The following is a 22,927-nucleotide window of genomic DNA, read 5'->3' on the forward strand; positions in this document are numbered from 1 at the left end:
CCATATGTCATTTGATCTCCCTCTCAGGTGAGCCTTGTCCTTAATAGCTGCCTCTTCGGGACCTTCACCATTTTACCTTTATTTTTCTGGCACTCAGAAATGGGCCCTTTGAAGCTGTCACTTTCCTGCTCCTTTTTATTTGTCTCTTTACTTCCTTGATTTGTGCTTCGTCAGTTCCTAGGATGCAATTAGCTTTCCCTGTAGAACTGTACCATCAATGTTTTATCCTGCCTATGTTTGCCAAAGACCCTTTTGGCCCAGGGCGATTTGCTTTAGAGGAAGAGATCACAGTAGTAATGTATCCCAAAGATGAACTTTACCATGATCTACTTTAGCTGGTGATCTGTGCTCTCTCTTAAAAACAGGAAACTCACATTATAAAATGTAAAGTGCTTAATGCAGATCCAGGTTGTAAAAGTCATCAGTCAGAAATCAACTAAGTCACATCCAAACAATATTATCAGACATGTGATTGTATTATGAACAATTAAGAATATGTTTAAATACTTTTATCAGTAATGACTAAGTGTCCAGAGATACAATATAAAGCATGATCACACATTTCAGTGTTTGTGAGAAAAACAAGACTTTCTAAAAACATTTTACTTGCAATTTTTTTCTTTTAGATTTATGTTTTGACACAATTTCGGAAAAAAAAAGTTGCAAAAATAGTACAAAAATTACTGTATATACTTTTTATTTTCTTGTGGATGTGAACCTTGTGAACTTTGAGTACTTTAGTGAACATTTTCCAAAAATAAGGATGATCTAACATTGCCTTGGGACAATGATTAAAATTAAAAAGTTAATCTTGATGGTATCTTGCTACCTAATCCATGGATCTTATTCAAATTTCAGGAACTGTTGCATATTGTTATATTTTGTAACAGAAGAAAATTCCAGATTACCTGTTGTATTCGATTTCCATGTATTTTTAGTCTCCCTTACTCTAGAAAAGTACAAGTAGTTTTAGAATTTAAATATAATTTGCATATCTCTATATAATACTTGCACAGGTCTCATGTGTTCAGTTTGATTTTTTTATTTTTTGAGAAGCTTTATTGCTATAGGGCATGTGTGCTCGCCAGAAAGACAGAGAGAGACATAGAGACAGAAAGCGAGAAATCAACCCCCAAGGGAGACGGTCATGCCGCAATCCCTTCTCCTCCATTCTCCTCTTGTGATCTTGGACACACACGCACATGCGCCCAGTGTGAGTTTAAACCACTGGGTCCGGGGCTCGAACCATGGTCGACTACATGGGAGTTCAGCGACATAGCCATTGCGCTAACTGCTGGCCCCCATTTTGATTAATTTTGACAACTGTGTATATAGGCCTAACTGCCACCCAAAAGAGAGTATAGGATATTTCCTCGTCCCAGACAAAGTTTCCCTTTGCTGATTTTTCCTCTTTTTGTCTATGACCACAGATTAGTTTTGTCTAATCTTGGAGGTCACATAAACAGAATCATACACAAATATATTATTGTATATGAGTAATGAATTACTTTTGCTGAGCAATATGTTTTTGAGAGTAATTAATTTATTAACTCTTTGCTCCTCTTTAACTGCTGAGTAATATTTCGTTGAACGTATGACAATTTGTGTATTTTCCTGCTGTTGGATGTCTGGGCTATTTCCAGTTTGGGGCTATTGTAATAAAATTGATATGAACATTCAGGTATAGCCATTTTGTTGAAATATGTTTTTATTTCTCTTAGGTAAATAACTAGGAATGGAATTGAGGGTACTAGGGTGGGTGTTTATGTTTTAAAATTATCTTATTTGTTCACAAAAATGTATGTATGATTTACTACTTTTACCAGCAATATATGACTGCTCATTGTTTTATATTCTCACTAAAATTCAGTATGTATATATTTAAGGTTTATTTATTTCTTCAAGAGAGGATTTTCTCTTGACAAGGTCATGATGCCATGATCCTTCCCTCATCCTACATCCAGCCAGGATCACAGGTGTGATGAGCAGAACTCCCAGTATGTTCAGATAGACCTGGGGTACAAAGACAGAAGCCTTCCCATACGACCTCTAGCATGACATACTGGAGCACATGGTACCCTTATTTCCCAAAGAATAAGCCTAGAAGAAAGATCTTACTGTTTCATAGAAACTACAATAAACAACTCAAGGTCAACTTAATTGACTGAATCAGTCAGTAAACGATTAGAACATCAAACATATACTCCCTAAAAGAAGAGGTTCAATTTTTAAAATTATTTTTTAGAGAGATAATTTTTTGGTGTAGGCACATGCGCTTGCTGAGAAAGAGAGAGGCAGAAAGTGAGAAATCACCCCCCCAGGGAAGATGGCCATGCAGCAATCCCTTCTCTTCTGTTCTCCTCTTGGGATTTTGGGCACACACACATATGCACCCAGCGTGAGTTTTAAGTCACAGGGTCTGGGACTCGAACCATGGCCAACTATGTGGGAATTCAGTGACATAACCATTATGCCATCTGCTGGTCCCAAGAGGTTCAATTTTAAGAATGGGATAATAAAGCACATTACTTTTTCTTTAGAAGCTTGCCATAAATGAGTAACAGACATTTAAGTCAGTAGTGATAATATATTGTTATAAATGATATGTTAGAAACAGCTACAAGGAGCTCAAGAGAAAGTGATAACTTCTCTTTGTAGAGTTCTTTAAAAGCAGAAAATGTGGCTGGCCCTGTAGTTAGCCATTAAACAATGTGTAGAGAAAGCCAGATCCCACATAACCAATCAGGGTTTGAGTCCTGTTCCCAGTAGCTTGAAAGACATGCCTGATCAATGCATATCTTCAGGATTCTGATGGGATGGAGAATTGCAGAAAAAAAGACTGATGTGTAACTAGGTCCCATCGTGGGATGATTTCTCTGTCTCTCTCTTTCTCTTGTGTTGCTTGTGTTCTCTGGTGTAACATTTTTTTCTAAAAATAAGACATAAGATAATACATAGAAAGAGCTCAGTATAGTACCTAGCAGATATTGTACACCCATTAATGACTGCTACTAATAATTAATAATTACTTTTTATATATGGTCCTATTTTACTATCATAATCTTTTGGTGGTTAGTATTATTATTACTATGCTTCTGCAAATGGAGCCCATAGAGGTCAAAATGAAACCAAATTTACTTAGTAAAACTCAGAATTAGAACTCTTATATTGATTTTTAATAATTTATAATCCTTATGCACTTTTTGCCAAAAATATATACAGATAAAAAAACAATAGTTCATGAGGTCTGATCCTACAGTTATCTTGTAATCAATACCTGTGTTGCCTGTCATTTTGAATAAATACTTACTGAACTGAAAGTGGAGAGACCAGATGGTGGCACATGATGAAACATGATGCTCTGTGGGGCATCCCACACACGAAGGCTCTGGTTCAGGCTCAAAGACATTCCTAAGTACAGCAGGCATGTGTGCTCAATGGCAAGATTGAAACCAGGTCACAATTATACTATCTTTTTTTTTTTTTTTTTCTGTAGAGGTTTTTGCTATAGGGTGCGTGAACTCGCCAGACAGACAGAAAGAGACAGAGAAACAGAAAGCGAGAAATCACCCCCCAGGGGGGATGGCCATGCCACAATTCCTTCTCCTCCATTCTCCTCTCGGGATCTTGGGCACGCATGCACATGAGCCCGGCGTGAGTTTTAAGCCACCAGGTCCGGGACGCGAACCGTGGTCGACTACGTGGGAGTCCAGAGACATAGCCATTACGCTAACTGCTGGTCCCACAATTATGCTATCTTAATGTAACATTTCCAGAAGTTAAAAAATTATAAAAATAACAGTTATTTTGGATTCTGTGCACCATTTGATATTAGAGTAAGATAAAACAGATCGTATTTTGAAATTCCTACCCAGCTGGATAATTTTCTCGTATGAAGAACAATGCTAGTAGGGGAAATGTGCATGATGGTGATCTTGTTAAGATTTTATGACATTCATTTATTTCACAAATGTTTGAGAACTTTACACTCTCAGCTGAATTTGTGTAAATAAACATATTTTCAATTTGTTAGATTTTTAGGATTTGAGGTAGGTTTCAATTTTATGCAGTCCTTTTATGTATTCTATGCTCTTATTTTTTTGTTGCCAAATTTTCAGCCTAAAAGTAGGATGGCAACTTCAGAAATAGCAGACAGAGCACATAGGACATAACTCAGTGGCATGAGGGAACAATGCTGTTAGACTGGTATCGTGTTGATTGAAGATGTCTTTGCCCTGAAATTTGCTTTTGTGAAGATCTTTAAACACATGTTGGATATATTTTGATTAGGAATGGTTTTGGTGAAGCCCTGCCTTTAAACAGGAGTACCTTTTATTTAGCATTTTGCTGTCACAATAGTAGTTTTTCTCATCATGCTGTTTGATCTCTAGAGAGACAATATTATTTCCTTTGATTTCAACATCCAGGGAAGTTCAAAAGACGGAATGAACCAACACAAAGCCTAATTTGTTTTATTGTCTGATGACAAGACCAATTACTGTCCAAATAGAATTATTTCTGTTTTGATTTTAGATAATATCCAGCAGCTTGTAAATGGTGATAGATTACATGCCACTTTGCACTTTATAAATCCTGGGAAAGGCCTGTTGTACATCAGGATTTAAAGAGATAAATTCACTTTCTTTATAGATTTTAATAGGACATTCCATATCTGGAGAGGAGGAAGGGTTGACAGATTTCAGTGTTATATTTTTATCTTCAACCTTGCCATACATATTAGTTAATTAAAACAAAGCTTTCTGTTAGTGATAGGATTTTTAAAAAAATTCCTGCCAGGCTTGTTGTTATATCAATAATACAGATATATTACATATGCCATATATATATATATACTATAAAGACTAAAAAGAATCTTGTCTTCTCTACAGACATTTCATTCTTTTAAAATTTATTTATATGATTAATTGTAGAGAGCATGTGTGTGAGAAATCTTGGGCACGCATGCACATGAGCCCGGCGTGAGTTTTAAGCCACCAGGTCCGGGACGCGAACCGTGGTCGACTACGTGGGAGTCCAGAGACATAGCCATTACGCTAACTGCTGGTCCCACAATTATGCTATCTTAATGTAACATTTCCAGAAGTTAAAAAATTATAAAAATAACAGTTATTTTGGATTCTGTGCACCATTTGATATTAGAGTAAGATAAAACAGATCGTATTTTGAAATTCCTACCCAGCTGGATAATTTTCTCGTATGAAGAACAATGCTAGTAGGGGAAATGTGCATGATGGTGATCTTGTTAAGATTTTATGACATTCATTTATTTCACAAATGTTTGAGAACTTTACACTCTCAGCTGAATTTGTGTAAATAAACATATTTTCAATTTGTTAGATTTTTAGGATTTGAGGTAGGTTTCAATTTTATGCAGTCCTTTTATGTATTCTATGCTCTTATTTTTTTGTTGCCAAATTTTCAGCCTAAAAGTAGGATGGCAACTTCAGAAATAGCAGACAGAGCACATAGGACATAACTCAGTGGCATGAGGGAACAATGCTGTTAGACTGGTATCGTGTTGATTGAAGATGTCTTTGCCCTGAAATTTGCTTTTGTGAAGATCTTTAAACACATGTTGGATATATTTTGATTAGGAATGGTTTTGGTGAAGCCCTGCCTTTAAACAGGAGTACCTTTTATTTAGCATTTTGCTGTCACAATAGTAGTTTTTCTCATCATGCTGTTTGATCTCTAGAGAGACAATATTATTTCCTTTGATTTCAACATCCAGGGAAGTTCAAAAGACGGAATGAACCAACACAAAGCCTAATTTGTTTTATTGTCTGATGACAAGACCAATTACTGTCCAAATAGAATTATTTCTGTTTTGATTTTAGATAATATCCAGCAGCTTGTAAATGGTGATAGATTACATGCCACTTTGCACTTTATAAATCCTGGGAAAGGCCTGTTGTACATCAGGATTTAAAGAGATAAATTCACTTTCTTTATAGATTTTAATAGGACATTCCATATCTGGAGAGGAGGAAGGGTTGACAGATTTCAGTGTTATATTTTTATCTTCAACCTTGCCATACATATTAGTTAATTAAAACAAAGCTTTCTGTTAGTGATAGGATTTTTAAAAAAATTCCTGCCAGGCTTGTTGTTATATCAATAATACAGATATATTACATATGCCATATATATATATATACTATAAAGACTAAAAAGAATCTTGTCTTCTCTACAGACATTTCATTCTTTTAAAATTTATTTATATGATTAATTGTAGAGAGCATGTGTGTGAGAAAGAGATAGAGAAAGTACCTTTGAAGGTGTCATCACACTGAGATTCCCAGTCCTCTGGCTCTTCAGGATCATGGATATTCACATGTGCATCCAGCATGTTTTTCAAGCTGACCAGGGTATCTGAACCTGCTGTCAGTCATGTGGCTCTCAGCACTGTTGTTTTGTGTGTTGCTGACTGTGCCACCAGGTTGGACTTGTGAGCACTTCATAATTTGGAAAAATTTGTACATTCCCTTTGACATGGGAAAAACTTTCTAATGCAAAATACACCTTGCCATTTCTGTTTGTATTGTAAATATTGGTTAGTTACCAAACTTCAGTTTTTGTGGTAAAAGTATCTCAAATCTTTCTTTCAGCAAATTTCCATTGTGTGTACAGCATAATATTATTGACTATAGTCACACTACGGTACATTAGCCCTCTAGACTTATTCATCTTACAACATTGCAACTTTGTCAAGTTCATCTAAACCTATTTACCCGTCCCACCCTGTTTGCCCCAATACCCACCATTTTACTCTCTGTTTTTATATATTCTGCATTTTTTTTTAGATTCCACATATAAATAAAAATCATGGAGTATTTTTCTCTCTGTGTCTGACTTACTTTGCTTAACATGCTGTCTTCTAGGTTCATCCACATTGCAACATATGGTAGGACCTTTTTCTTCTCTTTTTTCTTCTTTTTTTTTTTTTTTTGAGATATTTTTACTATAGGGCACGAGTGCTCACCAGAAAGACAGACACAGAAAGTGAGAAATCAACCCCTAGGGGGGATGGCCATGCTGCAATCCCTTCTCCTCCATTCTCCTCTTGGTATCTTGGGCATGCATGCACATGTGCCTGGCGTGAGCGTAAGCCACTGGGTCTGGGACTCGAACCGTATTAGACTACATGGAAGTCCAGCAACATAGCTATTACGCCAACTGCTGGTCCCATGGGACCTACTTCTTTTTAAAGATTGAATGGTATAGCCTATTATAAGATCATGGGAGTATCATTACATATGAGGTCTGCCTTTGGCTGAAACATCATTATACAGTCCATGACTGTGTATAAACATACATACCACAATTTCTTTATCCATTCATGTGTTTGTGGGCAGTTAGTTTATATTTATTGGCTATTGTGAATAATGCTGCAATAAAAATGGGAACTTAACCCTCTCTGTGAGGTGCTGATTTCATCTCCTTCAAGTATAGACCAGAAAGAGGGATTCCTGAGTCATATACTTGTTCTATCTTCAATTTTTTTGAGAAGGCTTCGTACTGATTTCTATAATGGCTGTGCTAATTTACATGGGTGATTTATAAGTTGCCAACACTTGTTATCTCTTGTCTTTTAAATAATAGTTGTTCTAATGTGTGAGCTAATGTCTTATTGTGGTTTCATTTTGCTTTTTAAATATTTAATTTAAGTTTATTTATTTATTATTATTATTATTAAATTTGACCAGAAGAGATAGGGAGAGATGGAAAGTGAGAAAGCAAGCCATCAGGTCCAGGACCTGAACCATGGTCAGCCTTGTGGGAGTACAATGCCTTTAACCACCATGCCACCTGCCTACCATTTTTATTGTGGTTTTGATTGCATTTCTCTAATGATTAGTGATGTTGATCAGTTGATTGATTACCTTTTATATACTTATTGGACATTTCTATTTTTTCTTTGGAGAAATTTTTACTCAGGTCCTTCGACTGTTTTGTAATCAGGTTATTTGTTCCCTGCTATTGAGTTGTGTGACTTATGTACTTTGGATACTAACCTCTTATCAGGTATACAGTTTGTAAATATTTTCCCCACTCCATAAGCTGCCTTTTTCTTTTGTTGATTGCTTCTTCGTCCTGTCATGCAGGACTTTTTAGTTTGATGTAGTCCTTTTTTTTTTCTTTTCCCTTTTTGTTATAGGGTACATGTGTTTGCTGGAGAGAGAGAAAAAAGGGAAGTAAGAAATCAGCGCATCCCTCTGCCCTCAGATATGGCCATGCTAGTCCCTTGTCTTCCATTCATTCTTCTCTCAGGATTTTGAACACGTGCTCAGTGTGTTTTTCAAACCACCAGTTCCAGGGCTTGAACCAAATGGTCAGCCATGTGGAATCCATCTGCCTCAACCTCCACACCACCTGCTGGCACACACTTTTTAATTTTGGTTTTTGTTTTGAGATATTGGTGTGATAGCCAAAAAAACATCGTCAAGGATAATATCCATGAGCTTCTCCCCTACGTTTAAATCTAAGAATTTTATGGGCTCATACCTTACTTTTAAGCCTTTAATCCCAATAACTTTTAAAATATATTTATTTCAATGTTTAAGCATTTTTACTTTCAAGAATTTTTTTTCCTATAATGAATAGAATCATTCATGTGTGATATTAAGCTGTTCACTAGTCTTTATATACTAACTCTTCATCTAAAGATAAAGAACACCTCTGGGAAATCTGGAGTAAAATATTTAATTGTTTGCTCATCATTTGCACTTGAATATCTAGCATTTTAATCATGTTCAAACCTTAAGTCCTGATAATCCCCTGTCCCACAAACCTGCCCACTCAGACCACTCTATCTTAATTAGTGGAATCTCTATATTTTGTTTGCTATTCACGTTAAATCATCCTTGACCTTCATTAAGTTCATCAGCTAATCCTCTTGGAACTTCCTTCAAAATATATCAAATCCTCACTTAGCACCAATATATTGATTTCTCTATGCTATTTTTGAATGAAAGTAAACCAAAACTCTTTGGAGAAATGGTTGTTTTTAGGACTGGTGCAGGAAAAATAAGAATGCACAATTCCTTATTGTGACAGAAACTAAGGAAAGGCTCAAAAACAAAGGCTAAGGATATGGTAAAGGAACACAAAAGCCAGACCAAAAGAGCCTACAATGGTCAAAACAGACATAATTTAAGCAGCAACTAACAAATATAACAGGTGGCACATGTTACTAAGCTGTGCATACTGGAACCATATCCATGTCAAACATGGTGAGGTTGTCCTGTAATCCCAGTAATTTAGGGAGGTTGAGGCAGGAGAACTGAGAACTTGAGTCTGTTCTGGTCAACAAAGTATGACTGTCCAAAAAAAGTTGGGGTCAGCACTATAGTCCATTGCTTACGTACTGTGCATAGGGAGCCAGGACCCACATGGCCAAGCATGGTTTGAATCTGGGCCCTGGAAGCTTGAAAAACACTCTGGGTCCATGTGTGTACATGCCCCAGACCCTGATGAGATGAAGAAATAGAGGAAAAAGATTTCCATGTGAACATACACCGAAGAGGGGATGAGTTCTCTCTCCATTTGTCTCTAGTGAGTGCTTGCACTCACCAGAAATTTTTAAAAGAATTGTTTTAAAAAATCATGTGTGGTGGTGCTTGCTTGTAGAACTACCTGGGAGGCTGAGGCATGAGGATTATGATATGACTACACTCCATCTTAAAAATAATGCAATATTTTATTATAGTCTAAAGTATAAAAATCTGAATTCATATTGATATAAATAAATTGTTGAATAAATAAAAGGTAGAAAGTAGACAAATATTTCTTATATAATAGTTCAATATAATATGTGGATAACATGTGGCTATACTTCACCTTCCATAAGGGCTTAGGGTGGGGTTGAGGAATTTTTAGTGCATTTATGATCTTCATTATCGTTATAATTTTATTAACATAAAAGGACTGAATTATTTATATTTCCAAACTTTCCTCATATATCGATGTAATGCTATGCTCTGGAGACTCTAGCAATTTGACTTTTCTTTATTTTGCTTATTTATTCAGCTATGGCAGTGACACACTCACCTCTTTAACTCAGAAACCTGAGATTTTAACGTATGTTTCTCCCCCAAATGATTTGCATCCCGTATATCAAACATGAAACAATTTGTTTCTAAAGAAGCTATACAAACTTTAAAAAAAAAATTGGTAAATTGGTATTGGGACCAGCAGTTGGTGTAATGGCTATGTCGGTGGACTCCCATGTAGTTTACTGTAGTTCAAGTCCTGGACCCGGCAGCTTAAACTCACACCAGGCACGTGTGTAGGCATGCCCAAGATCCCAAGAGGAGAATGGAAGAGAAGGGATTGTGGTGTGGCCATCCCCCCAGGGGAATGATTTTTCAATTTTGTCTGTCTCTCTCTATCTTTCTGGCAAGTGCACATGCCCTATAGTAAAAACGTCTCCAAAAAAAAAAAAAAGTTGATATCATCAATAACTATAGTAGTACAACTATGAACTGAATGTGTCCCCTCCTCTTCTCCACAAATTCATGTTGAAATCCTCATAATCAATGTGCTGGTATTTAGAGGTGGCACTTTTGGGAGGTAACAATGGTTAAATGGAGTCAGGAGGGTGGAACCCTTATGATGGGTTTAGTAGAGGAGACAAGAAGTTGTTTCCTTTCTCTGTTCTTCATTATGGGAACATACAAAGAGAAGTTGGTCAGCTGCAAATCAGGAAGCAGATTCTCACCAGAGAGCAGACCTACTACCACCTTAATTCTGCATGTCCTTACTTCCAGAACAATGGGAAAAAAGTGTTGTTTAAGCCACCCAGTTCTTGGTAAATTATTATATCAGTCTGGAATAAGAAAATCAGTCATGAAAATAAAGAATTAGTACAAGACGTAAGGTTGCAAACAATGTATATGAATCCCTGGAGAAGCAAGTGAAATAGAGACCTGAGATTGTTTCATGATGATTCAGGCCACAATTTTCACTTCTATTCCAGTTATGTGAATAGTTACACTGAAAATGACTTGCCTAGGAGGAAGGATGATCATCTAGCTAGTTTCCTTTCAAATTTCCTATAATTTGTTCCTGTAGCATAGTCTCAGTGGTGTGATTTCATTCCTGAATAAATGTAAAAAGATTAGGTCTAAGAAGAATTGATAGCTAGCTGCATAGTGAATTGGGTCATATAGCCAACTGGAAAAGTAATTAATTCTCTTGTCATTAGCCATTCAAATGCTAATGCAACTGGAAATCTTGATAACTGAGTTTATATAAATTTACATTATGTTAACTAAGAGGAAGGCAGAAAAATCCCAGTCCATTAAATGACAAGTTACATCTGGAAAAGATATATTGGAGAGTCCCTATAGCAAATTATTACAGGTTATTAGAAATCTCTCTGATTTTATCAAACAAAACAAAATTTATGTAGATAATTAAAATGCACAATTAGGAGTAAAATTTATGATTTTCAAAAATTCGGATGTGATGTGGTCACTGGCAGATAGTGTAGTGGCTAGGGTGCTGGATTTCCACATGACCAACCATGGTTTAAGTCCTGGACCTGGTGGCTTGCTGTCTCACTTTCCTTTTCTCTCTTTCTGTCTCTGGTGAGCTCATGTGCTCTATCACAAATTTAAGAAATGATCATAATAAATAAAAATTTCAGTGTGAAGGCAGGCACAAAGTCAGAAATTTGCTGTCTAATGTATAAACATAAACAAGTGAACGTGGCTGATGCTATATTGAATTCGAAGTAAGGACTGGAAGGCAAATAAAGATATCTGTTTATTAAATTTATATTATTTTACTATTATTGCAGTGCATACTGTCATGAGCTAAGAACAGCATGATGCTATTTACATTTTAGAGATGAGAAAACTTGGGCATACATGAGAGCCTCATACAACTTTAGATTGATGGTAGATGGTGTGACCACAGAGGTTGTGACTGCAAGCCCCTACTTGTGATGCTTCTTATTGCTAGAAGGTGCTGTGCTGCAGTTGGTGAATTCTTAGAGCCATTAACAAATAAACAGCTGTACTCTTGTGGTTATTATAGTATCCAGGCATCTTTTGCAAGAAGAGCAAATGGTAATAACTCAAATGCTTTGATGAATCATTTTATGCAAACCAGTCTAGTTTCAAATTGCTTTTCGAAGTTTCATTATACATGAAGAACTGCGGGATATTGTTTGCTTCCACACTTAGAGAAAATTTCCTCCAGATTCATCTGGAGAAGCTGAGTCTTCTTTCTGAAAATTACTTCAGTGCTGTTGTTAGCTCACATGACTTGATAGTGATAGTGCACATTCTAAACAAAGGCATTTTACAGTTGCCATACAAAGACTAATTAGCAAAACTTAGTAGTTCAAATGCAGTGCAGCCGCCTAGGGTGTCAATCATAAACATTTTAAAGTTTGTGTTAAAATCTTGAATGAGAGTTTCTCTATAATTTGGATAAAGTTACTAATCTAATTTAGATACAAATAACTGCCAACTTTCATTTATTTAACAAATATTTATTGTATATCCATTCTGTGACAGGCACTGTTCTAGGTTGGAATATATTACTGAAAACAAAACAAAGATTCCAGACTTTATAGAGCAAATTGTGAATGTTTACCTTGGAGAATGATCCCTTATAAGGCAGTGGAAGAAGTTTGAGTACACTGACTCTAGGCTGCGACCCACAAGGTATATACATGGAGTGTCTTAGTTAATAAACAGCACCCTAGTGTGCTCCAATTTGGCCCCAACCAGCAACATTCCTCATAACCACCTTATCTTTGGAAGAATACAAAAGATATTTTGAGGCACAAAATATTTTACCAATGGGGAAGGAAAGTGTTCAAAATCTGTGCCTTCCTCAGAGAAAATTGGGGTCTACTTTTTAGAAAGTTGAAACAGAAGAGGAGGCGGATGAATTAATCTTTTATATGTGGGTAAAGTGAGAACTCCAGGAGATTCTTCTCTCACTAAGGAAATCTAGAAGTAGATCTTTTGGTTTCAAAGAGCTAGGCTATATTAGAGATAATATTATATCTAGAAGAGAGACTGGAATAAGCTTGTGTGTTTTTCTCCAGTTGGAAAATCAAGTAGTGTTACTGACTTCCTTGGGTCTCAAAAGAGATAGCAGTTGTAGATTACCCAAGGGTCAGATACGTGAGCTAATTGATTTCCATGGCTCTGGGATATCAGGGACCTCAAAGGATGGTTAATGCCCTAAGGAACTGGATATCAAGATTTAATCCTGGGCCCAAGATAGAGTGCACTGAGGATGCAGGGTCATGTACTGGGTCACATTTTTCCCAAGGACTATGTCTGCCCATAATAGAGCTTAATCAAAGAAATACTGTGACTAGCAACAGAGAATGGAAGGTAGAACTAGCACCGGCCAGCACTCTTGTGGCATGTAAGAACAACAAGAATAAACTGCAGCTGAACAATAATACATACCAGGGAAAGGAAAAGAACTTTGGTTTTGGATTATATGTGCTTTTTAGGTTCTCTGAAAATTTAGACAACAGGAGAGAGAATGGTGGGATAGTGGTGTGTGAGGTATGGCTGAAAGTGCTATTATTAAGCCACTTAATAATGTATTAAGGAAAGTTGAGTTGCTTTTAATTTATTTTGAAATTTTGTTTTTGTTTTGCTATAGGGCACCTATACTCAAAGATAGAGAAAGAGAAAGAGTAAAAGAGAGAGATAGAGAGAGAACTTAAGAAATAGCTCCATGAAGGGATGGCCGCATTGCAATCTCTTCTCCTCCATTCTCTTTTCTGGATTTTGGGCACCCATGCACATATGTCTAGTGTGATTTTCAAGCCATGGGATCTGGGACTTGAAACACGCCTCCTGGTGGTCCAGATCTTTCATAAGCAGATCTTTAGTAAATGCTATTTTCTCAGAGATGCCTTCCCTAATCACTTTCCTACTCTATTCAGGCTGCTAGAACAGAACATTGCAGACTGGGTGGTTTAGAAACAGAAAATATTTCTCACAATTTTGGAGGCTGAAAAGTCCAAGAACAAGGCACCAGCAGATCTGATGAAGATGTGATTCCTGGTCATAGATGGCTGTTTTGTCTTAGTGCTCTCAAATAGTTGAGGGATTAAGAAGCTCTCCAGGCTCTCTTTTAAGGGCATTAATTCCATTCTTCTCAAAGGACACCAAGTCCCCTCACAGAGGCCCCATCTCCAGACACCATCACCTGGGAATGAATTAGGTTTCAGCATATGGATTTTGGGGAAAACATAAATATTCAGCCTATAGTAATTACTCTGACTGAAACATTATATCCTCTCACTCTCATCCCCCCACAGCATAAAACACAGTAGGTGCTTTAAATGCTCATTTATTCATTAGGGCAATCAAAAACTTGAGTTTAGTCTAATTGTAAAGCTACTGTAATAGTTTAGAAAAACTTCACTTTCATAGCAATCAATTATCTTATGTATTCTTATTTTTTAACCAATCTGTCAGGTAGCCTCTCCAAAACAGTTACTGTGTGTGCATGTACAACCTTGGGTTAAAGTGAATGAGAATGGTAAAGGGTAAGGTAAAAGAAAGGAATAAAATGGGCTATGTTAAGTTAAAATAAAACAACTGACTTTAAGTTTTATGTGTTAGAAGTATTGAATGGATATGTGGGATTACTATTGGCTAGAAGTCAAACAGAAAGACATTTGTACTGTTAACTGACATTCTTTTTTATTTTCTAGAGAGATTTTTGCTATAGGGCATGTGTGCTCACCAGAGAGATGGAGACAGAGAAAGAGAGAGAGAGAGAGAGAGAGAGAGAGAGAGAGAGAGAATTTTTCCCCAGGAGGAATTGCCACGTTGTAGTCCTTTCTCCTCCCCAGATTTTGGGCATGTATGCACATGGACCTGGTGTGAGTTTCAAGCCACCAGATCCAAGAGTATAATTGTAATCAGTCATGTGGGAGTCCAACAACTTCACCAGTATGTCACCTGCTGATCCTGATAACTGGCATTCTTAAAGCTTGTAAATCTTTGTAATTTAGGTCACTTGATCATTAGAAGACCACAGTAAATATTTTAGATGTGTGTTTAACTTTTCTATGCTTCGTAACTAATATTCCAATAAATGCCATTCAAATGTTTATATTTTGGTAGAATAAAATATCCTTAAGAGATTCTTAAAAGCTTTTATAAATAATATTTATCTAGTGCTAAAGTAATGTGTATGAGTCGTTCCATTAAATTGGACTTGATGTCAGTTTATAAATGTGGACTATGATAGTGCTATATCTAGAACTTATGAGTTATGAAATCTTTTTCATGTATGTAAGAAGAAAATAAGCATCAAAGCTGACCTCTGGAGAAATATTTTGCTGTATTGAAAATTATGGGAAGATAATACAATAATTCTATAATAGTAGTCATAATGCCTATTATTAAAAGCGGAATCAGGATCAGCAGTTGATGTAATGGCTATGTTGCTGGACTCCCTTGGAGTCGACTGTGGTTCGAGTCCTGGACCCGGTGGCCTAAACTCATGCCTGGCGCATGTGTGTGCATGCACAAGATCCCGAGTGGAGAAGGGAGGAGAAGGGATCACGGCATGGCCATTCACTCTGGGGGTGATTTCTTGTTTTCTGTCTCTCTGTCTTTCTGGCAAGCACACGTGCCCTATAGCAAAAACCTTTACAAATAAATAAATAAAAGCTGAATATTTTGTGCTAAGTATTGTAATAAGCAATTTAAACTCATTATTTTAATCTCTTACCATTGAGTCATGGTAGAATGTAGAGTTCTACTCAGTTGATTATACTGAAAAGACTTTAATAAAGGTGAGGGTAGGATTAAGGGAACCAAAAATTGATGCTAAGGTACCCAGAGTGAGCCTAGCAGCCGTGCCAAACCACTATGACTTCAGGGGGCTTGAAGTTACATGGGAAACGTCATCAGAATCCAGTGAAACCTGGAGCCATGGGGAAGGATGCACCTGATAAGAGCTGAAGTCCTAGACATATTCTGCCACTGCCTGCACTTTATAGTAGGAGTGGTGTGTGCTCACTGGAGAGAGAGAAAGTGAGAAGTCACCCCCTGTGGGTATGGCCATGCTGCAATACCTTCTCCATTCTCCTCCTGGGATTCTGGGCATGCATTCATGCATCTGTTGTAATTTTTAGCCTCCCAGACCCCAGACTCAAACCATGTTTGGCCATATGGGAGTCTAGAGCCTTAACCATCATACCACCTGCTGGCCCTAGTCTATATTATTTATTTACTTACTATTTCTTTAATAGCTATTTTTCCTTTCTTTTTTGATGATTTGGAATATTATAAAGGTTGTATCTTCAAATTCAGACTTTTTTTCCTTCTTCATCATTTAATTTCTTGCTGACATTTTCCACAGAATTCTTTATTTCCTGTATTTATTTATCTCCAGGATTTCTTTCTTTCTTTTTTTTTTTTTTTTTTTGGGGAGATTTTTGTTTTAGGGCGGGTGCTCTCGCTATAGGGCGTGTGCTCTCGCCAGAGAGAGACATAGAGACAGAAAGCTAGAAATCACCCCCCAGGGGGGATGGTCACGCCACAATCCCTTCTCCTCCTTTCTCCTCTCGGGATCTTGGGCACATATGCACACGTGCCTGGCATGAGTTTTAAGCCACCGGGTCCGGGACATGAACCGCGGTTGATTACGTGGGAGTCCAGCGACATAGCCATTACGCTAACTGCTGGTTCCCTATCTGCAGGATTTCTATTTGGATCTTTAAAAAATGACATCTAGCTCTTTATTGAATTTCTTATTCTTGTCATAAACTTTGTCATCTTTCAGATTTTTTTTTGTCTACTATCTTCCATCTCATTGAGTTTTTCTATGAAAAACTGAAATCTATTTCTGATATTTCTGTGATTTTCAGCATTTTGTCCATTGTTAGAGAGGAGTTAATATGTTCCTTAGAGAGAGAGCTAGTTTCTTTCTTTCTATTTTTCATCTATCTTCTGTCTCTGCATTGATTTTTAGGGATCTAGTGGCATTCTCTTCTTCCTGAATTATAGTGGCAGTATGTTTTTTATTCGTTCATTTTCTTTTTCTTTTTTTCTTCCCTATGGCTATTCCCTTTAGTGCTAATTAAATGGATCGTTTTGGCTTTGGTTCTGGTCAGTTCAGTATAGAAGACTCTGTATTTTCAGAGACTCCAGTGGAGGCTATGAGTGTTTCCAGGCCTCTTTTTTCAGACTCTGGGTGGTGTTAGTGTTGACCCAAACTAATGTTCTGCCTGTGGAAGGGAGTATATTTCCTTGAACCAATAATAGCAGCTGCCTTCTGGGGTGGTTGCCAGAGTTATTAGACCCTACACGGTGTGGGAATCTTCCCCTAGGTGAAGTAGCCAAGTAAAGTTATCAGCTGAAAATAAGTACTATCTTCTGTCTTAAATAGATTACACACAAGAATGACATAGGTGCTGGTTGGGAAATTGTGACTCAAGAGTGGCTAGTTGTTTAGTTCACCATTTGTGAGCACTCCCTGCAGATGTAGTAAACTGTCTGCCCCAGTGCCTGATTATCTCCTAGGGCATCCCTCACTCCTACAGGTGCTTCATTGCAGGTAGGAGGGGTGGTGCCTGTTGTTGGGGTGGGAGAGTATAGAGCTATGTGTATTCCTCCACATGACTAGGAAGTAGGTTGGGCTGTGTGGGACTCTGCACAGCAAGAAGGTGGGTAGGGACAGTGCATGGGGAGAGATCCCTAGGCTTCCTTTCCATAATCCATCCCTCCCCTCTGCCCACATTCACAGGTTAAGGAGATCCCAAGGAGCTGCACAATAGAATGCAAGAGGGTGCAGGGAGCCATTGACAGCCTCATGTTTCAGGGAGGGATAGTGTAGGTCTGATAGTCAATTGGGAATGTACGGATTCCTCAGTTTGTGCTGGTGATGGGTACACTCACATGCCATGTTCTGGGAGGGGGTAGGGAGGTGAACAGAGTCCTTGGTCTTTGGTTGGAAATGCAGCTAGGAGGCTTTAGTTGTTGAATCGAGAGGTTTCCACCTTGATTCTCCAGATCGCAGAGGCACCCTCTTCCATGTGTTGTACCCTCTTTTCCCTGAAATATAGAGTGTTTTCAGTATTTGGGCTAGGTCCCTGCCTTTCCTCAGGGGAATCCCTTAGTTTGAGTCTTCCCTCTTGTATGTATATATGTCAGTGTGATTACAGTACTACAAGGATGTGGAGGAGACAGGTCACCCTATCTTTACTGTATTGTTCATTCTACCTTGGATCAACTCTCAAGATGGTACCATGCATGCATTTAAGGTTTGAGGTTGGGGTGTGGGGTCTAGTGCTTTTTCTAAGGTGGTAAATCCATGTGACTCTCTAAGATGAGCATGAGATTTGTGTCAGTTTTGTAAGTCTCCTGTATTTGAAGAGTGCTGGGGTCTAAGGTAGAAGTAGGGAGTTTGGAATTTCAGATGAAAATTCTGCTCACTTTCTCCCCCATACTGGGTGGCTATGACTAGGTATGATGTCTTTCTGAGTACAGAGTATTGATTCCCCCTTTAAGTGCCCCCAGAAACTTACACAGAGATTCAGTGCTCCAGAAGCTTCTCACTATGTTCCTCTTGTATTTTGCCTATCTCATCTTATTCCTTTACTTGAAGTGTAGCCATTTATCCAACATTTTTTTAGCTTTTCTTTGCAGAGAGAAACCACGATGGGTGTCTATAGTTCACCAAAATGTCTCATATCTCTCCAGTGTACTTCTTAAGTGAAAATGTGTAATATTGAAAATAATAGTTTGATGTGAATAATTTATATATAAAATTCCTTAGATTATATTTACAAATGTAGGAGAGGGAGAAGAAAAACTAAGATTTCCATTTTACATGGAGTAGAATAAGACAGTTTCATCCTTGAATTTGATAATGAGAGAAATTATAATATTTTATTATTATCATACTAATGTATTATCCCTGTAAAGTAGCAAGCGTGAGCATAAATTTATTTGGGGTTACAGCTACCTCAAAATGCTTTATACTTCAGTGGTCTGAGATAGCTATCTGGGTTAAAGTAAAGGTCCTCAGTGAATTATCCATGTTTCATTTGAGTTCAGTATATTTTAAAGCAGGGTAAATCTCTCCTAGATCATCTAAATAGATAAAAGCTAGGGATATGTAGTTTATAATAAAATGAAAAAAGTAAGAGTATTTATTTTTTTGAAGATTTTTGCTATAGGGTATGTGTGCTTGCCAGAAAAAGACAGAGAGACAGAAAGTGAGAAATCACTCCCCAGGGGAATGGACATGCCACAATTCCTTCTTTTTACTCTATTCTTGGGATTTGGGGCATGCATGCACATGTGTTCAGTGTGAGTTTAAAGTCTCCAGGTCCAGGACTCGAACCATGGTCAAGCATGTGGGAGTCCAGCACCTTAACCCCTATACCATCTGCTGGTCCCAAGAGTATATTTTAAAAAAAAGGAAGTATGAAATAAAAGAACAGTTATTAAAACAGACACAAATAGGTTAATCTCCCCTATTGTATGACAACAGTCTCATATTGTAGTTGTTTTATCTCCATTCCCATTGATCTAACTCTCTATCTGTAATCTCTTTTTTCACAGACTGCTATATTCCTAAACATTTTTGCAATGCTTTGAAGGTTCTTAGAAGCAGTTTATGATCTCTTACGGTGGAGATAATTTGGAGTTTCATTGAAACACTCGCATACACACTTTCGTGGAGTAGCAAAGCATCAGCATAAATTTATTTGGTGTTACAGCTACCTCAGAATACTTTATGCCTCAGTGGTTTGAGATAGGTATCTGGGTTAAAGTAAAGGCTCTCAGTGAACCACCCATGGTTCATTTGAGTTCAGCTTTCCTAAGGCCATAAATAATGAAAGGCAAATCATAACTTCTTAATATGTCCAACACAGTCATCAGTCATAAAGGTATGGTGTAGAAATGAGCAGGCTCTTTGTACATTAACAGAAACATTTGTTGACTCCTGATCCCTGCACTCTGTGTTCTTCAACACAAGAGCTTAATTTTCCTGTGCTAATCACCTTGTGTAAACTGTAATCCAATATCATCTTCATGGGAAATACTGATCTTTCTTTCTCAGCAAATATTTGCTAAACTCCTTTCAATGTCTTCTAATTTTAAAAGCCATATACTAAAACTACCTATTAATCATTAAGCTCATGGCAACTGAGTAGTCAATAATACTTTCATAAGACTAGAAAACATAATAGGAATTTGAAGCCTATATTGAGTATTATTAATTTAACAACATTGGACTCTCTTTAGTATAAATGACTTTGTCCTTGGTTTCTTATATAACATAAAACTCATTGATGAACATAATATGAATATATCTTTTTTGATTTATTCAGACTCAGGCACTTCATTTAAATGCTCTAGAACCAATTTTTCTCACATATAAAGGGCGAATACATTACTCACATAGTGTAATTGCTTAATATTTTAATACATAATAATGATACTTAGTATATTAATATTGTTAATATAACCACTATTTCCACTGGTGGCGTCTGAAATGATCCTTGAAGTTTTCTGGCAAGTCTAGTTTAGGAGAGCATAAGAACGGAGACAATAGAAAAAGCTTAGTGCAAATGTTGGGAAGAGTCTATTCAAAGGTACACACTTGAACAAGCCTGTTATTTTAGGAAAAGAGGAAGATCAGGTTTAGGGAGGAAATGATAAGTTTAAAGTGCCTTTGGTCACTAAAAGTGAAGTTTATATTTCTAGCTGTCAGCTGAATATGAGTCTGGAGTTTAGTTGGCACCTCTGTATTAGTGTATTATGGCAGCCCACAACATATATAGTGTAATTAAAGCCATGGGAATGGATGGAGTTTCTTAAATCCAAGGGATATGGTCTGGGCAAAAGGCCAGCTCTGTTGTCCAGTGGGTAGGTGCTGCACAGAAGAAGCCGAATTCTACATGGCCCCCTTTTCGGCTTGAAAAACACACTGCACGCCCATGTGTGTGCTCAGGTCCCTGACAGAGTGAAGGATTGAAGCAAAAGGTATTACTGTGTGATCATACCCCACTGGGTGGTGCTTTTTGTCTCTTTCTCATACTCATACCAAGCTGCTGGCTGCAGATACTGCAAGTCTAGAAGAGGAGCTGCAAGGAGGGGGACAAGTGAGGCTGATGGCCAATAAAGTCCTCTGATGGGAAAGAGCTTGGTTTCCACCTGCCACCATGGATGTGGTTTCTTTGGTGTTTCTGATTATCTACTATCTAGATCCATTTGTTCTGTCGGGTGTTTCCCGTTTCATTATGTTTTTGTGCTTGGCTGACAACCTGGTCTCATTCTAGCACTTAGGATTTTTGGCTCCAATTAATGGACCACAGAACAACAAAGATTCCATGAAATGTACAGCAATCTATTAAAAACTCGACACAGAGTTGTAAACTGGTGGAAACGCCTCTTTACTCTACAGGAAGAAAAGCCTGAAATGTACTTCATGACCATGATTGTTTCTCTTGCTGTGGTTGCTTGGGTGGGACAGCAAGTCCACAACCTCCTCCCCTACCCCATAGTGACTTTTGTACTAGTGTTCCCTGGACTAAACCAACATGGGATCATTTCAAAATACATTAGAATGGTCAAAAGGGAGATAAACAAGCTTCTCAAACAAAAAGAAAAGAAAAATGAATAACCATCTGCTCTCTTGGTGTGATTAATGGAGTCTACATTGTCCCTGGAAACAGTTTCTCCTGTGCTCTCCAGATACTAAGATGTTACTGAAGTAACTCTTTGTTCTCCCTCACTGCTCTTAGTTGACAGATTCAGATTGCTACCTAAGGCTTTCTGCACAGTGTCTTTGTGTCAAGTGTAACTGGGTGCATTCTCATCTTTGGCTAACTCATTACTGAGTATAACTTGTTTTGATTTTTCTCACCCAGGCTTAGTTAAGTTCTTTCTTTTACATAACTTCCTTTAAGATATTGGGACCAGCAGGTGGCATGGTGGTTAAGGTGCTGAATACTCTCACATTGCCAACCATGGTTTGAGTCCTGGACCTGGTGCCTTCAAAGTCACTGTTCACTATATTACAGAGAGATATGTGTGTGTGTGTGTGTATATATATATATATATATATATACACATACTATAGTGGTGACCTCTCTGTAATATAGTGAACAGTGACTTTGGGTTACTGTTGGAATTATTTGCCTTAGCAATGGTATGGTTACAGGAAGCTGGTTCTACTGTCTGCTTCCAGTGTGCTTAAAAAGCTGTCTGGCTTCCTGAATATAAAGACCAAGTTTACCACTTCTGATGAAGAGACCAGTGAAGATTCAGTTCTCATTCTGTTTCTTGACCATGGGAGGAGAATCTCCATGAAATAATGTGAAACGAAGTCCATGCTCTGGTATGTAGAATTTACTTCTCCCTTAGGCAGTGCTTTGCAATTCACAGAAATATTGGTCCTTTCCCAAGTGGGGAATCTGATAGGCTTATAGAGCTCCTGACTCCTTGGACTTAGACTTCAAATAAGTTAATTCTTACAGGCTTTTTAATAGCAAATTTCCAAAAGATTATATTTAGGATTTTTAGCATATTTTTAATTTCAGGTTCTCAACTGACTTTAAAGTCCGTAATAATAGGCTAAGACATGACTATGACCTTTACTTCAAGACCAGTCAAAAAAGGGCAAAAAATATTCCTGTGTTTAGTCAAGATTCATTTCAGTAGAAAACAGCTTACGGTCAGCCCCATGGACTTATCTTATTAATTCTGAGAACAGAATAAACCTGTAAACATAAGCCTCACAATTGTCATTTTATGGCCATACTGGCCATTTTGCTTCTCATATTTTGTGTATAGGAAACAGCGACTACACAAGTGTCTGACTCTCCCCCTGTATTTTTCTCTGAAAATTCCAAGGGCTATTGGTGAGAGCAGATTTGTAGATGATA

At 37.5% G+C, this 22,927-nt stretch overlaps 1 pseudogene; it reads left to right on the forward strand.

The window, feature by feature from the left end:
* LOC102495257 (ADP-ribosylation factor-like protein 6-interacting protein 1) overlaps positions 1-21,663 on the forward strand; it is a 43,979-nt pseudogene extending 22,316 nt beyond the window's left edge.
* Positions 21,664-22,927: the final 1,264 nt, after the last annotated feature.

This window comes from Tupaia chinensis, unplaced genomic scaffold (assembly GCF_000334495.1).
Source record: "Tupaia chinensis unplaced genomic scaffold, TupChi_1.0 Scaffold000164_1, whole genome shotgun sequence".
NCBI classification, from domain to species: Eukaryota; Metazoa; Chordata; class Mammalia; order Scandentia; family Tupaiidae; genus Tupaia; species Tupaia belangeri.